Source organism: Bos grunniens, chromosome 13 (assembly GCF_055505025.1).
Source record: "Bos grunniens cultivar Pamir isolate PY7600 chromosome 13, Bosgru_T2T1.0, whole genome shotgun sequence".
Taxonomy (NCBI): Eukaryota; Metazoa; Chordata; class Mammalia; order Artiodactyla; family Bovidae; genus Bos; species Bos grunniens.
The window spans coordinates 71392602-71411614 of NC_141177.1; the positions used below are offsets into that span (position 1 = coordinate 71392602).

Genomic DNA, 19013 nt, shown 5'->3' on the forward strand with positions numbered 1-19013 from the left:
GAAGAACTTCAGTTGCTTCTTTCAAAATCTCTGTGTGGTGACCCCAGTACTACTACACCTTTTTCTGGCTTTCTCATGTGTAATAACTTAGAGGCAGATGGCTCTGACCTTCTCTTACTCTACTTTGCACGCTGGCTTGTGTAACTCCATGTCTCTTCTAAAATAAGCTGTCTTTGGACCACTCCCTGTCTCACTGTGGCTCATCACAAAATGTCAAAGCTCTTTGCCCAGCTTTCCCTGTTCTCAGCATCCAGCCCTCCCTCCTGCTTCTTCTTGGTCCCCATCATCCAGGAGCTGGTCTGCTCACCAATCCTCTGTCTTATCGTGCATCTCTGCCCATGGGGCATCGTGCCAGGAAGGTGCTTCCTATGACTGATCTAAGGTCCAGCTATTCCAGTCAGCCTACGTCTTGCTGCCCCCACTCATCCCTTGTCTTTAGCACCTGGAGTCCGAACCATATACATCCAGAAAGAGTACCCACTTGCTTCTAGCATGCAAATGGAGCATTTCCATTCTCAATGAAGTTACCACCTCGGTGATTCCCTCTCAGCTACTTAAAAACCCGAGATGAAAAGAACAAGCATCAGCTAACAGGTGTTGGAAGGTAAATTATTTACCACTTTCAAAGCAGTGATGTTCTAGAGGAACACAAAAGCAAATCAGCTAAGAGTACGTGACCCTGCCGTGTGTTCGTTCAACACAAACTGATGGAGTATCTATGCTGGTGCTTTTTCTGGGCACTTAAGATACATCAATGAATAATACAGATAAGCCCTCAAAGAGCAGATATTCTGTGGGGAGCAGGGGTGCAAACATAACTAATATATACCTCTTTTATAAGGGTGATGATCCCACTCATAGGGATTTCCCCAGTGGCTCAGTGGTAAAGAATCCACCTGCAAGGCAGCAGACTCAGGTTCAGTCTCTGGGTTGGGAAGATCCCCTGGAGGAGGGAATGGCAACCCACTCCAGTGTTCTTGCCTGGGAAATCCCACGGACAGAGGAGCCAGGTGGACTGTAGTCCATGGGGTTGCAAAAGAGTCAGACATGACTGAGCAACTAAACAACACTCCCACTTATGAGGGCCCCACCCTCATGACCTCATCACTTCCCAAGGTCCCCATCTCCTAAAACTATCACAATTGTAGATCAGGGTTTCACCATATAATTTTGGGGGAGACACCAAATACAAAATTCAGAATATAGCAAATAATGAGGTTTCATTGAGACAATGATATTTGCATAAGGACTTGAAGAAGATGAGGGAGTCAGCCATGAAATACTTAGAGAAACAGCATTCAGGGCAGCCGTGCAGAGGGAACCCAGCAGGGGATGAGCTGAGTGAGGTTGCATCACTTCTCAAGTGTGGGCACTCAGGCGCTCAGCAACTCACACCAGAGGACATGATTCCTAACTGGCTTTCTCCTTTCCTTTCCTCCAGACACACCCTACTTCAGCACATGGGGCTTTCCAGCTACAACACAATCTTCCACATTGCTTAAGGCAAATGTCCAATGCATACTATATTAGGTAGGGCAGCAAATAGATAACTGTGTACTTCTATATCTCTCGACTGTCTACTACAGCACAGATCTCAAAGAAGACACTAAAAAACACATCTGTCCATAGAGAACAGGCTTGTGGTTGCCAAGGGGGTGGGGGGAAGGATTGGGAATTTGGGATGAGCAGATGTAACCTATTATATTAATATATAGGATGGATAAATAACAAGGTTCTACTGTATAGCACAGGGAAATATATTCAATATTCTGAGATAAACCATAATGGAAAAGGATATGAAAAAGGATAACTGAATCACTTTGCTGTACTGCAGAAATTAACACAACATTGTAAATCAACCTTACTTCGATAAAATTTTTTCACAATCAAGTCTGTTAACTGATTTATTATTTAATGGCCTTGCATATTATCGAAATATCTCTGATGGTTCAGATGGTAAATTATCTGCCCGCAATGCAGGAGACCCAGATTCAGTTCCTGAGTCGGGAAGATCCCCTGGAAAAGGGAATGGCAACCCACTCCATTATTATTGTCTGGAGAATTCCATGGACAGAGGAGTCTGGAAGGCTACAGTCTATGGAGTCTGCAAAGAGCTGGACATGACTGAGTGACTAACACGTTCATACTTTTAATATTATAAAAACCTTCACCACTATTTCGGAAACTTTTTCTTCTTTTGATTTCATGTTATGTCCTTTGGAAAACTGTAAATAGAACTTAGCAAATGGTAAGGGAATAAAAAAAATATCCCACTCCAAATCTCTGATGGAAACCAGTCAAGTCAGTGTGTGGGAGGAAGAAGGCAGACAGAAAAGATGGAAGGAGGGAAAGTCTTTCTGTTGGAAACCCAGCCTCAGGGAGTTCAGTTCCATTTCGCCCTCTGTCCAGGGAAGCCTCAGTAATCAAGGCAACCTGGTTTCAGAGGAAGTCTCTGTAAACGGAAACAAATGAGGCAGACTGAGGACCTACAATTTATACATTTTTAACTTAAAAACATGAGTTATGAATCATGTTTATCCCACACGGAAGTCATTATAGAAAGTGGAAGATGGATAAAGAAGCAAACATTAAAATTTCATCTATCCTGACTCTCAGTCATGTATTATCACCTAGCTATACACACACACTTTAAAAACCACAACAAATAAAATTATCCAACTGGAAAATACCTTGTTGCCTTAATAAGATTGATTTTCATCTTAACAATGACTGAGCAATAGTAATATTTCTAACTAGAAGAAAAAAACAACTTTCTCTTCAGGATCTAGACTTCTTGATACGATGAAGGCAGGCAGGTTGTTTACTTCTTTACCTTGCCCTGACACATGTGTTGTCTTCTGCAGAACATAATCAGTTCCGGAACACTACCAGCCATGGGCACAGGCGTCCACTCAATCATTTCATCAATTCGTGCATGGCCATGGCCATGTGCTGGGACCACAATGTTGAACAAAATAAGCATGGTCCCTGTCCTTAGGGAGTTCCCTATCCTGGAAGGCACAAGACATTAAACAGGAAAATTCACAAACAAACATTTAAATTACAGTTACGGTAAGAACTAGAACGATCTCTGTTCGTTTCCAAGGCAAACCATTCAAAATCACGGTAACCCAAGTCTATGCCCCAACCAGTAACACTGACGAAGCTGAAGTTGAACAGTTCTAAGAAGATCTACAAGACCTTTTAGAACTAACACCCAAAAAAGATGTCCTTTTCATTATAGGGGACTGGAATGCAAAAGTAGGAAGTCAAGAAACACCTGGAATAACAGGCAAATTTGGCCTTGGAATATGGAATGAAGCAGGGCAAAGACTAATAGAGTTTTGCCAAGAAAATGCACTGATCATAACAAACACCCTCTTCCAACAACACAAGAGAAGACTCTGTACATGACCATCACCAGATGGCCAACACCGAAATCAGATTGATTATATTCTTTGCAGCCAAAGATGAAGAAGCTCTATACAGTCAACAAAAACAAGACCGGGAGCTGACTGTGGCTCAGATCCTGAACTCCTTATTACCAAATTCAGACTTAAAATGAAGAAAGTAGGGAAAACCACTAGACCATTCAGGTATGACCTAAATTAAATCCCTTATGATTATACAGTGGAAGTGAGAAATAGATTTAAGGGCCTAGATAGGATAGATAGAGTGCCTGATGAACTATGGAATGAGGTTCGTGACATTGAACAGGAGACAGGGATCAAGACCATCCCCATGGAAAAGAAATGCAAAAAAGCAAAATGGCTGTCTGGGGAGGCCTTGCAAATAGCTGTGAAAAGAAGAGAAGCAAAAAGCAAAGGAGAAAAGGAAAGATATAAGCATCTGAATGCAGAGTTCCAAAGAATAGCAAGAAGAGATAAGAAAGCCTTCCTCAGCGATCAATGCAAAGAAATAGAGGAAAACAACAGAATGGGAAAGACTAGAGATTTCTTCAAGAAAATTAGAGATACCAAGGGAACATTTCATGCAAAGATGTGCTCGGTAAAGGACAGAAATGGTATGGACCTAACAGAAGCAGAAGATATTAAGAAGAGGTGGCAAGAATACACAGAAGAACTGTACAAAAAAGATCTTCACGACCCAGATAATCACAATGGTGTGATCACTCACCTAGAGCCAGACATCCTGGAATGTGAAGTCAAGTGGGCCTTAGAAAGCATCACTACGAAGAAAGCTAGTGGAGGTGATGGAATTCCAGTGGAGCTATTTCAAATCCTGAAAGATGATGCTGTGAAAGTGCTGCACTCAATCTGCCAGCAAATTTGGAAAACTCAGCAGTGGCCACAGGACTGGACAAGGTCAGTTTTCATTCACCAAAGAAAGGCAATGCCAAAGGATGCTCAAACTACTGCACAATTGCACTCATCTCACATGCTAGTAAAGTAATGCTCAAAATTCTCCAAGCCAGGCTTCAGCAATATGTGAACCATGAACTTCCTGATGTTCAAGCTGGTTTTAGAAAAGGCAGAGGAACCAGAGATCAAATTGCCAACATCCGCTGGATCATGGAAAAAGCAAAAGAGTTCCAGAAAAACATCTATTTCTGCTTTATTGACTATGCCAAAGCCTTTGACTGTGTGGATCACAATAAACTATGGAAAATTCTGAAAGAGATGGGAATACCAGACCACCTGATCTGCCTCTTGAGAAATTTGTACGCAGGTCAGGAAACAACAGTTAGAACTGGACATGGAACAACAGACTGGTTCCAAATAGGAAAAGGAGTACGTCAAGGCTGTATACTGTCACCCTGCTTATTTAACTTACATGCAGAGTACATCATGAGAAACGCTGGGCTGGAAGAAGCACAAGCTGGAATCAAGATTGCCGGGAGAAATATCAATAACCTCAGATATGCAGATGACACCACCCTTATGGCAGAAAGTGAAGAGGAACTAAAAAGCCTCTTGATGAAGGTGAAAGAGGAGAGTGAAAAAGTCGGCTTAAAGCTCTACATTCAGAAAACAAAGATCATGGCATCTGGTCCCATCACTTCATGGGAAATAGATGGGGAAACAGTGGAAACAGTGTCAGACTTTATTTTGGGGGGCTCCAAAATCACTGCAGATGGTGACTGCAGCCATGAAATTAAAAGACACTTACTCCTTGGAAGAAAAGTTATGACCAACCTAGATAGCATATTGAAAAGCAGAGACATTACTTTACCAACAAAGGTCCATCTAGTCAAGGCTATGGTTTTTCCAGTGGTCATGTATGGATGTGAGATTTGGACTGTGAAGAAGGCTGAGCGCCGAAGAATTGATGCTTTTGAACTGTGGTGTTGGAGAAGACTCTTGAGAATCCCTTGGACTGCAAGGAGATCCAACCAGTCCATTCTGAAGGAGATCAGCCCTGGGATTTCTTTGGAAGGAATGATGTTAAAGCTGAAACTCCAGTACTTTGGACACCTCATGCAAAGAGTTGACTCATTGGAAAAGACTCTGCTGCTGGGAGGGATTGGGGGCAGGAGGAGAAGGGGTCGACAGAGGATGAGATGGCTGGATGGCATCACTGACTCGTTGAACGTGAGTCTGAGTGAACTCCGGGAGTTGGTGAGGGACAGGGAGGCCTGGCGTGCTGCATTTCATGGGGTCACAAAGAGTCAGACACGACTGAGAGACTGAACTGAACTGAACTGAAGAACTAGGCTTCCACAGTGGTTCAGATGGTAAAGAATCTGCCTGCAATATAGGAGACTCGGGTTCGATCCCTGCATCAGGAGGCTCTCCTGGAGAAGGAAATGGCAACCCACCTCAGTATTCTTGCTGAAAATTCAAGGACAGAGAAACCTGGCCAGTTTACAGTCCAAGGGGTTGCAAAGAGTTGGACACAACTTAGCAACTAACACTTAACACTATGGTAAGTTTTAGGAAAGAAGTTTAGAGAGAGCTGGTCTAGCAGTGGGAGTGAAGATGCCAAGGGGGCAGACTTTCTTAAGGAAATAATGCTTAAGCTGAGGCCTGAGGTAGATTAGGTCTTAGCCAGGACATGAAGGAGGGAGGGAGGGTCCTCACAAAGGGAAGGGACTCAGTGCTTTCAAGGATCTGAAAGATCAGATTGTTACAGATAATTAGAATGGGAAGGGATTGTATTAGTTACAGTTCTCCAAAGAAACAGAACAAGTAGGATGTGTATATATAGAGACCTATTATAAGAAATAGGTTCATGCGTTTCTGGGGGCATGTAAGTTCTAATACCTGAAGGATGACACAGCAAGCTGGAAACCCAGGAGAGCTGAGAGTATAATTCCAATCCCAGCCTGAAGGCCTGAGACCCAGGGGAGCTGATGATGTAGTCCAGTCTCAAGTCCAATGGACTTAAGATCCAGGAAGAGTCAAAGATATAGTTTTGAGTCTAAAGAGAAAAAAAGTAAATGTCTTAGTCCAAAGACTTTCAGGCAGGAAGAAGTCTCCATGCTCAGGGGAAATCAACCTTTTGTTCTATTTAGGCCTTGAACTGATAGGGTGAGGCTCACCACATTACCGAGGATAATGAGTAAAAAAGGAGAGTTAAAAATTAAAATAAGAAGAATCCTTCCACCTTTCCACTCCAATCTGATAGAAACTCTCTCATTCTTGCTTTTGTAGAGAAGGAATCTTAATCAGTGTGAAGAGAAAGTCATGTGCCCCTAGTGGCCGGGAGGAATATTAGCACAAAAGCAACAAACTTGAATGCTGCTGCTGCTGCTGCTAAATTGCTTCAGTCGTTTCCGACTCCGTGCGACCCCATAAACGGCAGCCCACCAGGATCCCCTGTCCCTGGGATTCTCCAGGCAAGAACACTGGAGTGGGTTGCCATTTCCTTCTCCGGTGCATGAAAGTGAAAAGTGAAAGTGAGTCACGCTAAAAAAAAGTGAAAGACTCGCTAAGAGTCGTGTCTGACTCTTAGCGACCCCATGGACTGTAGCCCACCAGGCTCCTCCATCCATGGGATTTTCCAGGCAAGAGTACTGGAGTGGGGTGCCATTGCCTTCTCCACAAACTTGAATAGGAGTTGGCAAACCACAGCCCACAGGTCAAATCTGTCCTGCCCACAGCCTGTATGTGTTTTTGTACAATCTGTGGGCCAAAAATGCCTTTTACATTTTTAAATGGTTTTCTAAAAAGCAAAAGAATACTATTTCATGACATGTGAAATATATCTGAAATTCTAATTCAACGTCCATAAATCTTGTTGGATCACCCTTCGCTGGGGGTGCTCTCATGCTATGAGACAGAACTGGGTCATTGTGAAAGAGATGTGTGATCTGCAAGGCCTAAAATATTTACCATCTGGCCTGTACTGGTCTGAATGCTTGTATCTCTCCAGAATTCTTATGTTGAAACCTGACACCCAGTGTGATCCTATTAGGATGTAAAGCCTTTGGGGGTGAATAGGTCATGAGGGTGGAGCTCTCATCAAGGGGATTAGTGCCCTTATGAAACCCCAGAGAGCTCCCTCACCCCTCTGCCCCTCTGTTACACTACACTATGTGAAGTTACAATAGAAGGCACAGACTAGGAAGTGGGCCTTCACCAGACAGTGAATTTGCTGGAGCCCTGATCTTGAATGTCCTGGTAACAGAATTGTAAGAAGCAAATTTCTCTTTACAAGTCACCAGTCTGTGGTATTTTTGTTATAGTTGCCTAAACCAATAAGACATGGCCCTTTACAGAAGAGGTTTGCCAGCCCTCAAGGTTAAAGGGAATGGACAGGTCAGAAACTCAAGAAAGGAAGAGTCAGGCAAAGCTGTAGAAGGTAGTCCCATCCCACCTTCATCCTGACACCTCACAGCTCATGTGAGCACTGAGCTCACATCAGAAAAGGGTCTCTCTGTGAGGCTTGTAGTACCTTACAATGCCTTGGTTGTTCAGAGGCCTAGGGAAGGGAAAACAATGAACATACCATGCAGCCTGTCAGCACATTACATATAGACTCACATTTGGATTATTATTGCTGTTGTTTGATGATTGTGTGTTTTTATGCTAATTTAAAAAATGTTCCTTGGGCTTCCCTGGTGGCTCAGTGGTAAAGAATCCGCCTGCTAATGCAGGAGATGCAGGTTCGAGCCCTGATCCAGGAAGATCCCACATGCCGCAGGGCAACTAAGCCCATGCACCACAACTTCTGAGCATGCACTCTAGAGCCCAGGAGCCGCAACTACTGAAGCCTGCATGCCAAGAGCCTGTGCTCTGCAACAAGAGAAGCCACTGCAATGCGAAGCTCGTGCACAGCTAAAGATTAGCCCCGACTCTTCCCAACTAGAAAAAAGCCCTCACAGCAATAAAGACCCAACACAGCCAGGAATAAATAAACAAAATTTGAGGGGGAAAAAAATATTCGTTTAAGCAAAAATCCACTCTGCCTTTTAGAGTCTGACATCCCTCACCAGCCGTGCATTCTGACCATGTTGGGGGTGAGTGACATTTTCCTACAATGCTGGCTCATTATTTTTGCTCCTGGAATTGCAAATCCAAGGATCAAATGGCACAGTCTGAATCCAGCTCAGAGGGGAGGGAATCCCACCAGAGGTGCCCTGAAACAAAGCAAACAAACAACTTCAAAACCACATCAGGCAATCTGGACCTGTTACAGGACAGATGGAACTCTGAATTGTTTGATCCCATCAGCAGAACAGAGGAAGGAAATGTTTTAAAATGAGATTATGTTATTTTCCCCAGTTCTTATTATGAAACCTTCCTGAAATGAACTTTAAATATCGGCAGCCCCTTTCATGGAGATGAATGGGTTTCAGCCAGCAGGAGCATTGCAGGAAAGTGGCTCCATTATGAAAAATGTGGAGAGGCAGAGGTTGAGCTGAATAGTGGATCCCTGTGGGGTCCTTTGGCTGGGTGAAAAATCAGGCTCTCAAACACAGCTGTGTGTGTTAGGAAGGGCCAGATGTCTTTGAAAAATCTATGTGCCCCATATAAACATTAATTAAGGGGTCCTTTTGCAAAAGACATCAATTGTAATGAATAAAAAGTCTTCTGAATTCTTTGCCCTCAACAGGAAAATGATTGACAACTAGCTATTGTGTGGAGAAGAAAAAATACACTGGAAGTTATGAAAATTTCCCCTAAATAAAATCATGTGATAGTTCTTTATAATGCTAGGTTTTCTATACAGAATTTTCCAAGGGATGTTGTCTGTATTATCCAGCCCCAAACCTTGTTAAATAAAAATAAAAACTTTAAAAAAAAAATGGTTTTTCTAGTGTTTCTTGTCAGTGAGTATCCAGGCATGGCTTGGCTAGGGATGTTTTCATTTGTCTCTGTTGTATACACAGACACGCACACACACGCACACACCCCTCTAAATATTGGGTTCCTCCAGATCCCCTGAGTTATGGAGCGCATATCCAACTGCTGATCTGACATTGCCCCTGAGAAGTCTCAGAACAACTGAAATTTAATTACCTTCCCCGTACTCTTCCTGGATAATTTTCTCCTGGTCTTCACCAGCTCTGTAAATGGCACATCCATCTATGCATCAAGCCAGATTTAGGATTCATCTCAGTTCTCCTATTGTCATTACCCAGCCCACAGACCATTCCAAAGAATGACTTGAAGTGTAAATAAGCCTGTATCATTGTTCTTTTAAGACCTTCTCTGACTTACCATCACTTTTAGAATAAAATTCAAACTCTTCTTCCTTAGCCTGCAAAGCCTGCGTGGTCTGGTCGGGTAATTTTTCGAGCATTTGCTCAATTATTCCTTCCTCGGTCACAATGTTCCAGCCACACTGGTATATTCCAGTCTTCGCATGCTAATTCTCCACTCTGAGCTCTGGGTTTCTGTTCCCTGTGTCTGCACAGCGCACCCCCACATGCTTCATAGACAGCCGCTTTGACAATAGAGCATGCTCTCAACTTCCTTTTCCTTTAAATGATCAGCGTTTGGGGCTGAACTGTCACTACTAGAATTCAACATGGCCCCCCAGATGCACCCTTCCTCTCTATCTAAGCTCTGGGTCACTAAGAAATAAGTCAAAGGAGCCAAGCAGATGAAAACCGAAATATTGCCTTTACAACAGATAAAATAGATCTCGGAGAATGTGGCTTATGTTATCTGCAAACAAGTGGCTTCTGGACACTGTCACCAGGTTCAAATAGACTTGCCCCCACCAGTAACAGGCTCTGCTATGTCAGAGCACACCTCCCCTTGTAGGGGTCTGGCCCCTGGAATATTGACAGCAGGGAAGGGCAGAGAAGACCTGCATTTTCTGCAGACAGTCTGATTCTCTAAAAAAAGAAGAGGACGCATCTGAACCCTGCAAACCCAGTATCTCTTTCCAAACGTAAGGAATTCCTCTTCCTCTAAGCTACATGGCAGAAGGAGACTAGGAGTGTTATACTACCAAAGCTTCCTCCACATGGTAGGAAGCATCAGAAGTTGAGAAGTGCTCTCTATTGTGCCCCTCAGCCCTGTCACTCCTTTAAATGACTGCCTTGCTCCCCTCCCCTGGGCTGGGCTCTCCATCTGGCTCTCCTGCATTCCTGCATTCATCTCCCCCATTACCATAATGATCTCCTGTGTGTCTGCAAACTTCCTAAGGGCAGAGGCCAGGGACAATAAAGAGTGGAGGGAAGATATACTGTGGGCTGGTGGGGAATTCTCTTGCAATACTCCACAGGTTGAGGGATGACTCCAACTTGGGAATGGAATGCCACCTAGGATGGGACTATCAACAAAACGAGAGCAGCCCAAGGACCGCAGCAGAGCTGGCCTGTGCTCAGAAACCTCTTCTGGAGAGCTCCACCTTATCTCTTCCCAGCCTCAGAGAGAGGGATAAACCAAAAGGAAGGTTTGTCCTCCTCACACAGGGTTTTGTGTGACCTTTTTTCCCTTTCCTTTCCTTTTTTTTTTTAATATACTGAAAACAGAAAAATACCCATCAGACAAAGGCTGCCATGACCTCAGGTTTCAATGGTTCAACCCCTGTTTCAATGACTCAAAGGTTAAGTGGTTCAAGGTGTGTCACAATGACTTTGGCTTCCCGGTGACACAATGCGCTCTCACACACTAAACTGATCTGATTTTAAAACCAGTGCAGCTTCAGCTGAAGCTGAATTCTGTCTCTACCAAGGAGATTTAAGCAGCCCCCATATGTGGGGTATAACACATACACAGTGCTAATTTTTGGCAGGTATGACTGAGAAAGTGGTCTAATCACTAGTTATAACCAACAACTCTGTGCTTTCTCATCCTACCATTCACATTCTCTGCAAAGGGTGGTATTTAAGTCTGAACTATTGCAGAGAACGAGGAAGAATGTGCTTACATGTAGGGCAAGCACCCCATGGGGAGGACCAACCTACCAGATTGAGGACAGCAAGAAACAGAGTTATTAATATGTAAGTCACAACCTAGATGGAACAAGCAATATTCCCAGGACAGAGCAAAGCTTAACCTTGCTCTCCGCCCCCCTCCCCCATTCCCCACCATGAGACCACGGGGACCAGGGGACAAGTTGGGAAGGCAGTGCTGTGCACGGCTACTGAGAAAACACCAAGACTCCCGTAGAGCTCGGTCTACACATATAGAGTCACACATAGACCTGTGCATGCAAATTTGTATAAATAACCCTTACAGAGCCACATCACCCCACTGTGCTCCACATACAACTTCCAATTATACCATGTCCTTTAGTGGCTTCTTCCTTTCGAAGAGCCCTCAAAGTTTCTGTTAACCTTCAGCTTTACTGAACTGTCCAACCAGGGAGGGTGTGGATGCTTAGTGGGACTCACCTGAGCCCACACGCTATGCTAAGTGAAATAAACCAGTCATAAAAGGACATACTGTGTGATTCTACTTATATGAATTTCCTGGAAGAATCAGAATCATAAGGACAGAAAGTAGAATGGAGGTTGCTAGGGGCTGGGGAAGCAGTGTTTAATGGGGACAGAGTTTTTATTGGGGAGGATCAAAAAGTTCTGGAGACAGACAGTGGTAATGGTTGTACAACAATGTGAATGTTCCTAAGGCCACTCGACTGTAGACTTAAAATGTTTAAAATGGTAAATTTCACATTGTGTATATTTTTGCTGGATTTTTTTTTTTAAAGAAAGGGAAAGTGAATTAATATTCATGGAACACCTAGCATATATCAGTACCACCATAACTGATGTTCATTTAATCCCAAACAGATCCCCTGGGTTCTGTGCAAGGCAGTCAGCAACCACATCTGGTCAGGTGTCCAGAGACCACCCTCCATTCTAGACTTCTGGCCTTTCTGGGAGGAGTGCACATACCACGGTATATGCCCCTGCCCCCAGGGCAATGGTCAAAAAACTGCCCCAACCTGCCAGAGTTTCCGGAGATGGGGCCCCACTTTTAGCCACCAGCTCTTTGTCCGTTGACGAGGAAGAGATCTGGATTCAATCTTCCAGGCCCTGGCTTGCCCCTGTTTCCCAGCCCAAATATGGCTGCCCTATAGCAAAAGGGGTCCCCCATCCCAGGAATCAGAGTTCTGTGCGACCAGGGTCACATGCCTGTCAGAGATGAGGAAAGACACACAGCTCCATGAGCTGGGTGGTCTGCTGCTTGAGGACCTCCTGGGCCCCTGACAGCCTTGGTGGAACAGGAAAGACTGCTATGATAGAGACTCAGAATCCTTCTCAACACAGCGTCCTGGGGTCAGAGTTCATTTAACAAGGTGAAACAACCCTTGTTATTTGACGGGCCTGGCCTTGGCTTTTGTTCTGACTTTCTCCAAAAGGCTGCCAGGGCTCCACGCCCCATCTCGTGCTCAATCCAGTCATCTGAGCTGCTCTCCCCAGCCTGCTTCTTGGAGAAGGCGCTGATCAGATAGAACTTGACCTCCTAAAAAGGCACAAAGCTGCAAAATCCCACCTGCCATTGTCCTGCCTCCACTCTCCAGAGCCAGCTCCCGAGTTCTCATCTTCTCTCCTCTCGGCCCCAGGTCCCTGGGCCACGTAAAACAGGGCAACTTTACTATCTCGCTCCTTTTATTAACAACACCTCTGCCTCCCATCACCAAGGCCTGAGCCAGTTTGTTTCAAAAGCTTCTTTCTCTGTTAGTGAAATAGCACTGACTTCAGACTCGTGCATGGCCCAGCTCCAATGCGAGTGAAACAGACAGGACAGAGACACTCCCATTGCGGGTGGGAGATGCTGTTCTCTCCCCTGCAGGACTTCCCTCATCACGTCCCACCCCCACCCCCGCTCTCAATTCCTTTTACACACACACACACAAACACACACACACACATACACGTTTGGAACAAGAAGGAAATGATTCTACCCTTTAGATTCCAGGCCTGCTCTTGATCGTGGAGATAAGTGCACCCACACTGGCCAATGGCCTCACCCCAGCACACATGGCCACCTCAGGACAGCTGGACTGCAGTAGGGCTGGGCAGAGAAATAAGGAGGTGGCCCTGCCCTGGCCACTTGCACAAGCAGCTTTCAAACCAGATCAGCAGGCCCAGAGTTCTTTGTTCTTTCTGGTACCTGTCTAACCTGTGTTGAACCAGGGCTCTGGCTGCTCCCTCTCGGAAGGAAGAAAAGAAGGCTGCATTTCATTTATGGGAGCCCAGGAGCTGGCTCCCCACACCTTGAAACCACAACTAGCCCGACTACAGGACTCTGGGACTCCAGTTCGGGGCAGGGAAGCAGGGGAAGCCCGGTGTCAGATCTGGAGAAGGCCGGGCTCTGTGCACCCCTGCCTCCTGGTGGGACTCACCTATGAGCATTCAGAGGCAGCGGGGACCCATGTTCAAGGTCGACTTCTAAAGATCCAGAGAAGGCCTTTGCACCAGCGCCTAGGATGTGGCGGTGAACAAGAGGTGTTTCATTTGTTTGGAGCCCAAAGAAAAAGGCAGGTCAACCTGCTCTCCCTCCACCAGCTGCTTTAACAACCACTGCAAACTATAATTATTAATACATTTTGCCAGTTGGACCAGTTGAGGAAATGGATGGCTTCCCCTGCAGCCAAGGTGTTTGTTTGCCAGCCCTGGGGGTTCTGGGAACTATCCCTGAATGTCTTAGTCTGGCTTTTAACAAGCTTGACTTGTTCTGTGAGTCATAGTCCAATTAAAATAAAAGTGGTGAAGGAAAAAAAAAAAAAAAATTGAAGAAAAGACAGAACTCCATAGAGGATACAAGACCAGTAAGCATGTATGTTACAGGACGCCTTCCTCTAAAAACACCAACCCAGGACTTCTCTGGTGGTCTAGTGGTTAAGAATCCACCGGCCAATGCAGGAGACATGGATTCAATCCCTGGTCTGGGAAGATTCCACACGCCACAGGGCATCTAAGCCCACATGCCTCGACTACTGAGCCAATGCAACCCTAGAGCACATGCTCTGCAGCAAGGAAAGCTACCACAATGAGAAGCCCACACACAACTGGAGAACAGCTTCCACTCCTCGAAACTGAAGAAAGCCCATGCGCAGCAACAAAGACCCCCCCACACACAAATTAATTCATTAATTAACTAATGAAAAAAAAACGCCAACCCGAAATCTCAACTTACGACACTTTGTCTAGCACGGAGGCAGCTATTGTCATGACAGAACGTTAATTTTATTTCTCACCCAAAAAATCCACCAGAAGTTTCCTTTTGGTCACCAGTGAATTTTAATCATTACTAAATTGTCAGAAATCTAATTTACATACAACTGCTTCAGAACCCCTCTATTGTATAAAAAGCAAAATATTCTTGGAATCTGAAGCTAGCGAAGCTCGGAAAACACCAAATGCTTTTGTAATTGTAGATAATAATAAGTGCTCGTTTGGCATGAGAAAACATGAAATATAAACATCAGCTCATCAAAGGACTTCACATGTCTTAAAAAGGAAAGAAAACAATGCACTCCAGGAGCCAAACTCAACAAACCTGACTCAGAGAAGGTGTCCTTGGTCATTAGGCAGATCCACAGAATATGAAGCCCAGGGCAGCTGCACTCCGGGTTCCCCCTTGTTTTAAGTTGGACAGGTTGGGGCGGCCAGGCTGGGTTCCTCCACAGCCCTCAGAGCTCACCGCAGCTCACCGGTGCATCGACCTCATTTTCCAGGCAACGTTAGCTTTGGCAGAGGTCTGGGAAGAAGTACTTAGGGTCCCACCGGACCTCTGTACTCTGTGTCCCTCTCTCCCACACCTGGTCCAAAGCTAGCCCAGCCCAGAGACAAACTGTAAAGCAGGTAAAGGAATCTTCAACTTCCTCTACCTGCCCGCCCAAATGTCCACCTCACTCCTTTCCTTCTTCCTGTAGGCCCCAGCCCAGCCCTATGCACTCCTAAAGCTTAGGCTTTAAGCGAAAATGTGATGGTCTTTCATCAAGATGTCCATAGCTGCTCTTTGGCAGCTGAGCTATTGCCTCTCTGAACAGCATCTGCATTCTTGACAAAACTCTAAGTGATGGGTAATTTAACCGTCCACTTGACTGGGCCAAGGGATGCCCAAATAGCTGGTAAAATACTGTTTTGGGGTGTACCTAGGAGGATGTTTTCAGAAGACATTAGCATTTGTCTAGAGAATGTAAAGATTTCCCTCTCTGATGTGTGTGGGCATTGTTCAATCCATGAAGTGCCTGAATAGAACAAAAAGGCATAGGAAAGATGAATTTGCTCTCTTTTCTTGAACTGGGGCGTCCATCTTCTGCTGCCCTCAGACAACAGCACTTCTGGTTCCTAGACCTGGAATGGGACTCACCCCAGTAAAACCCTGGTTCTCAGGCCTTCAGGTTTGGACCAGAACCATACTACTGGCTTTCCTGGGCCTCCAGCTTACAAATGGCAGATTGTGAGACTTCTCAGCCTCCAACATCACACAAGCCAATCCCTCACAATAAATCTCCTTTGTATATCTGTCTGTCTATATATATCCTATTTGTTCTGTTTCTCTGGAGAAACTGACTAATACAAAGAGGAATATGGTTCAACTGGAATTTCAGATGTCAGAAGGAGGAGTTATAGGACAAGGCAAGGGGTAGGGAGGAATGCCACAGAGGATCTCTGAAGTCACACGGAGGAGGTCTCACCAACATGAGCCACACACAGGACCAGGCCAAGTGTTACGAGGTAGACCAGTTGTTCAGGAGAAACCACCTTTGATCAGCTAATTAACCAGAGGACAAGAGTGACCCACAATCTAGCAGTGCTCCATGCTGGGGGGTGGAAACTCTGACTCCCAGGAAAGGAGATCTTCCCTATAAAAGGGCTTCACACACAGGGTTGAGGGAAGTATCTGGAAATAGAAAATGGTATTGGCAGAGTCAGACTGGCCCCAGGTATGTCCCCAGGAGGAATACAGGTATTCTGGACTTGTGCCATTGAAGCACACAGGAGGGATGGCTCGTCAGTGACCTCGTTACTGCCATTGCCCAGAGAACCAGTTACACCGGCTCGTGGCTCACAGCCTGCTGATGCCGGGCTCGGATGCGAGGTCTGGGAAGAGCCCCAGAGAAACCCAGTTCCTAGGCAGAAAAGCTCCCTTTACAACCACATCAAGGGCCTAGAACTATTTCTTCTTGGGAAAGAGCAAGACTTCCTGTGCTTGTTGAGAAATAGGTGACCCGTGAGTCTCAGTGGGTGTGAAGTGTCTTCCCCGTATACTCCTCCAGCTCTGCCCACAAAGTGATGGGTTGAGTTGTGGGCCCCACAAGCCAGCACTGAACATGGAGCTGGTGCACCTAAGGCAAGGGGCCAGACTTTCATCCTGAGGCAGCCTTGGCTTCCAGCTGCCTGGGACTCAAGGGCGGGTGGAGGGGGGCTGGTGTTGCAGCAAGGCAGAAGGGCAGCCAAGGGCAGTCAGTGGCCAACACAGCCTGCTGGGTTAGAGGCAATCTGGGGAACCACCTGGATCTATTCCGGCCAGAAACATGGCTTCCAGTCTTCTTCTATTCCTTTGATGAGGTTTTTTCACAGACTGGTTTCTTAGTCCATCATCTGTATGGATGTTTATTTCTTCCCGCCTTTGCTTCCTTGGTTATTTTTGCACATTTGATGTTCCAGGCTTCCGTTTCTCTCTCCTAGAGTGTGGCTGAATGTCCATTCAGAGACATACTTCAGTCCTTATCTGATCATTTTTATGTTCCCCCTTCTGAGCTACAGTTCTGACAAGGGTTTTGCGCTCATAGCCACTTTTCTGTATCCAGTCATTTGGCAAGGATGGAAACAGGAGTGTTTCTGAGAGTTCTGAACAAACTTTGCTGGCAATGCTGCATCTGGCCTTCTCTCCTGAGATCCTGTGAAATGTCCTAGATTTCACGCCACCTTATTGAGAGTATTTCTAACTACTGTATGGATCCCTTGGGTCTTTGGGTCGTTCCTCCCGATTTTGTGGAGTTCTGGAAAGGGGCTGAGATCCTGAGAGCCTGGGGAGAGGGGACTGGGTAAGAGCTTCTGTCCTCAAGCAGCTTCCTTATGGACACTCATTGGCCACTTCATTCACTAGAGAATGTTCCTGATTTTACTGATTAACCTTCCTTTTTACATTTTGCTTTTGTAAGACAGAGCGTTAAAAAGCAGAGATATCACTTTGCCCACAAAGGTCCATATAGTCAAAACTAAGGTTTTTCCAGTACTCATGTATGGATGTGAGAGTTGGACCATAAAGAAGGTTAAGCACTAAAGAATTGATGCTTTAGAACTGTGGTGCTGGAGAAGACTCTTAATAATCCCATGGATAGCAAGGAAATCAAACCAGTCAATCCTAAAGGAAATCAACCCTGAATATTCATTGGAAGGACTGATGGTGAAGCTGAAGCTGCAATACTTTGGCCACTTGATGCAAAGAGCTGACTCACTGGAAAAGACCCTGATGCTGGGAAAAATTGAAGGCAGGAGGAGAAGGGGGCAACAGAGGATGAGATGGTTGGATGGCATCACCAACTCAATGGACATGAGTTTGATAAAACTCTGGGAGATGGAGATGAACAGGGAACCCTGGCATGCTGGAGTCCATAGGGTTGCATGTCCAAAGAGCTGGACACAGCTGAATGGCTGAACAACAACAGTTTCCTTATCAATACTTGTCAAGCTGCTTCATTCACTAGAGAATGTTCTTAATTTTACTGATTAACCATCCTTTTTACATTTTGCTTTTGTAGGACTTTGGTGGGGATGCAGGTGGAATGAGGAGCCACGTAGAGTATCATGTTTCTTCTCTCAGCGACCACTTTTCAAAGGTTACAGTGTGGGATCGTACCCTTTTCCCCATTTGACAGTGGGAATTGAGGCTGGACACTACCATCCTCTTCTGATCTCATTAAACTTTGGGGAGTGAGAGAGTTGTGGTCTGACTTCATTTATTCTTGGGAAATGCAGATCCATGAAATTAGAGATCAGTATTCCTCCCAGCAGGGTGTGGGCAGCAGAGAACGGAACAGGCACCCAGGCTGTGGGGTCACCATCTCCCAGCTCTGGGACAGTGGCCTCGGTGACATCCCCACAATACCTCTGTCAACCCTTAGTCCCCCACCTGGGGACACATGTCCTCATGGCCTCAGCCAGAGCCAGAAACATAGGGACCTGTTTTCAACTGAGCTGACATCAGAGAAAAAGGAACCCTTCCATTTCTGTTAGGAGCCTCCACCCTCGCAGTTAATCTGTCTACTCCACCTGTGCAGACGGCTCCTGTGGCCGGCATCTCCGTGGGACTTTGTCAAGGACCCACTTCTCCGATCCCTCCATCCAGTGCTTCTCCAGGCGCACAGGAGTCCGTCTACCCGCCAAGGAGCATCTTTCCCCAAGGCGGTAACTAGCAATTCTGGCTCCTGAGGCTTGGAATGTGAGAAGTGCTCTGAGGCCAATGGAACAACCACATACAGGATGGCAAAGGAAGACTGACTCCTACATAGACAGAGTTCCCTCCCTGAAGCCCAGTGCCCACTGAGGCTGACACACGGCCAGGGGCCACCTGGCCACCCCAGCATGAAGCTGCCCTCAGGTGCAGATGAGAGAGGCAGGGAACGTGGTGGGCATTTCCTTAAGTTACCAGCTTAGGACTTACAGTCTTCTAAAACCATTATTTCAGGCC

At 45.7% G+C, this 19013-nt stretch overlaps 1 protein-coding gene across 1 annotated transcript in view; it reads right to left on the reverse strand.

The window, feature by feature from the left end:
• Nucleotides 1-15138, reverse strand: part of USP6NL (USP6 N-terminal like) — a 205936-nt gene extending 190798 nt beyond the window's left edge. Inside the window, exon 1 of the mRNA XM_086334906.1 lies at nucleotides 14871-15138. The gene's annotated coding sequence lies outside the window, so the exon portion shown is untranslated. The remainder of the gene's footprint in view (nucleotides 1-14870) is intronic.
• Nucleotides 15139-19013: the final 3875 nt, after the last annotated feature.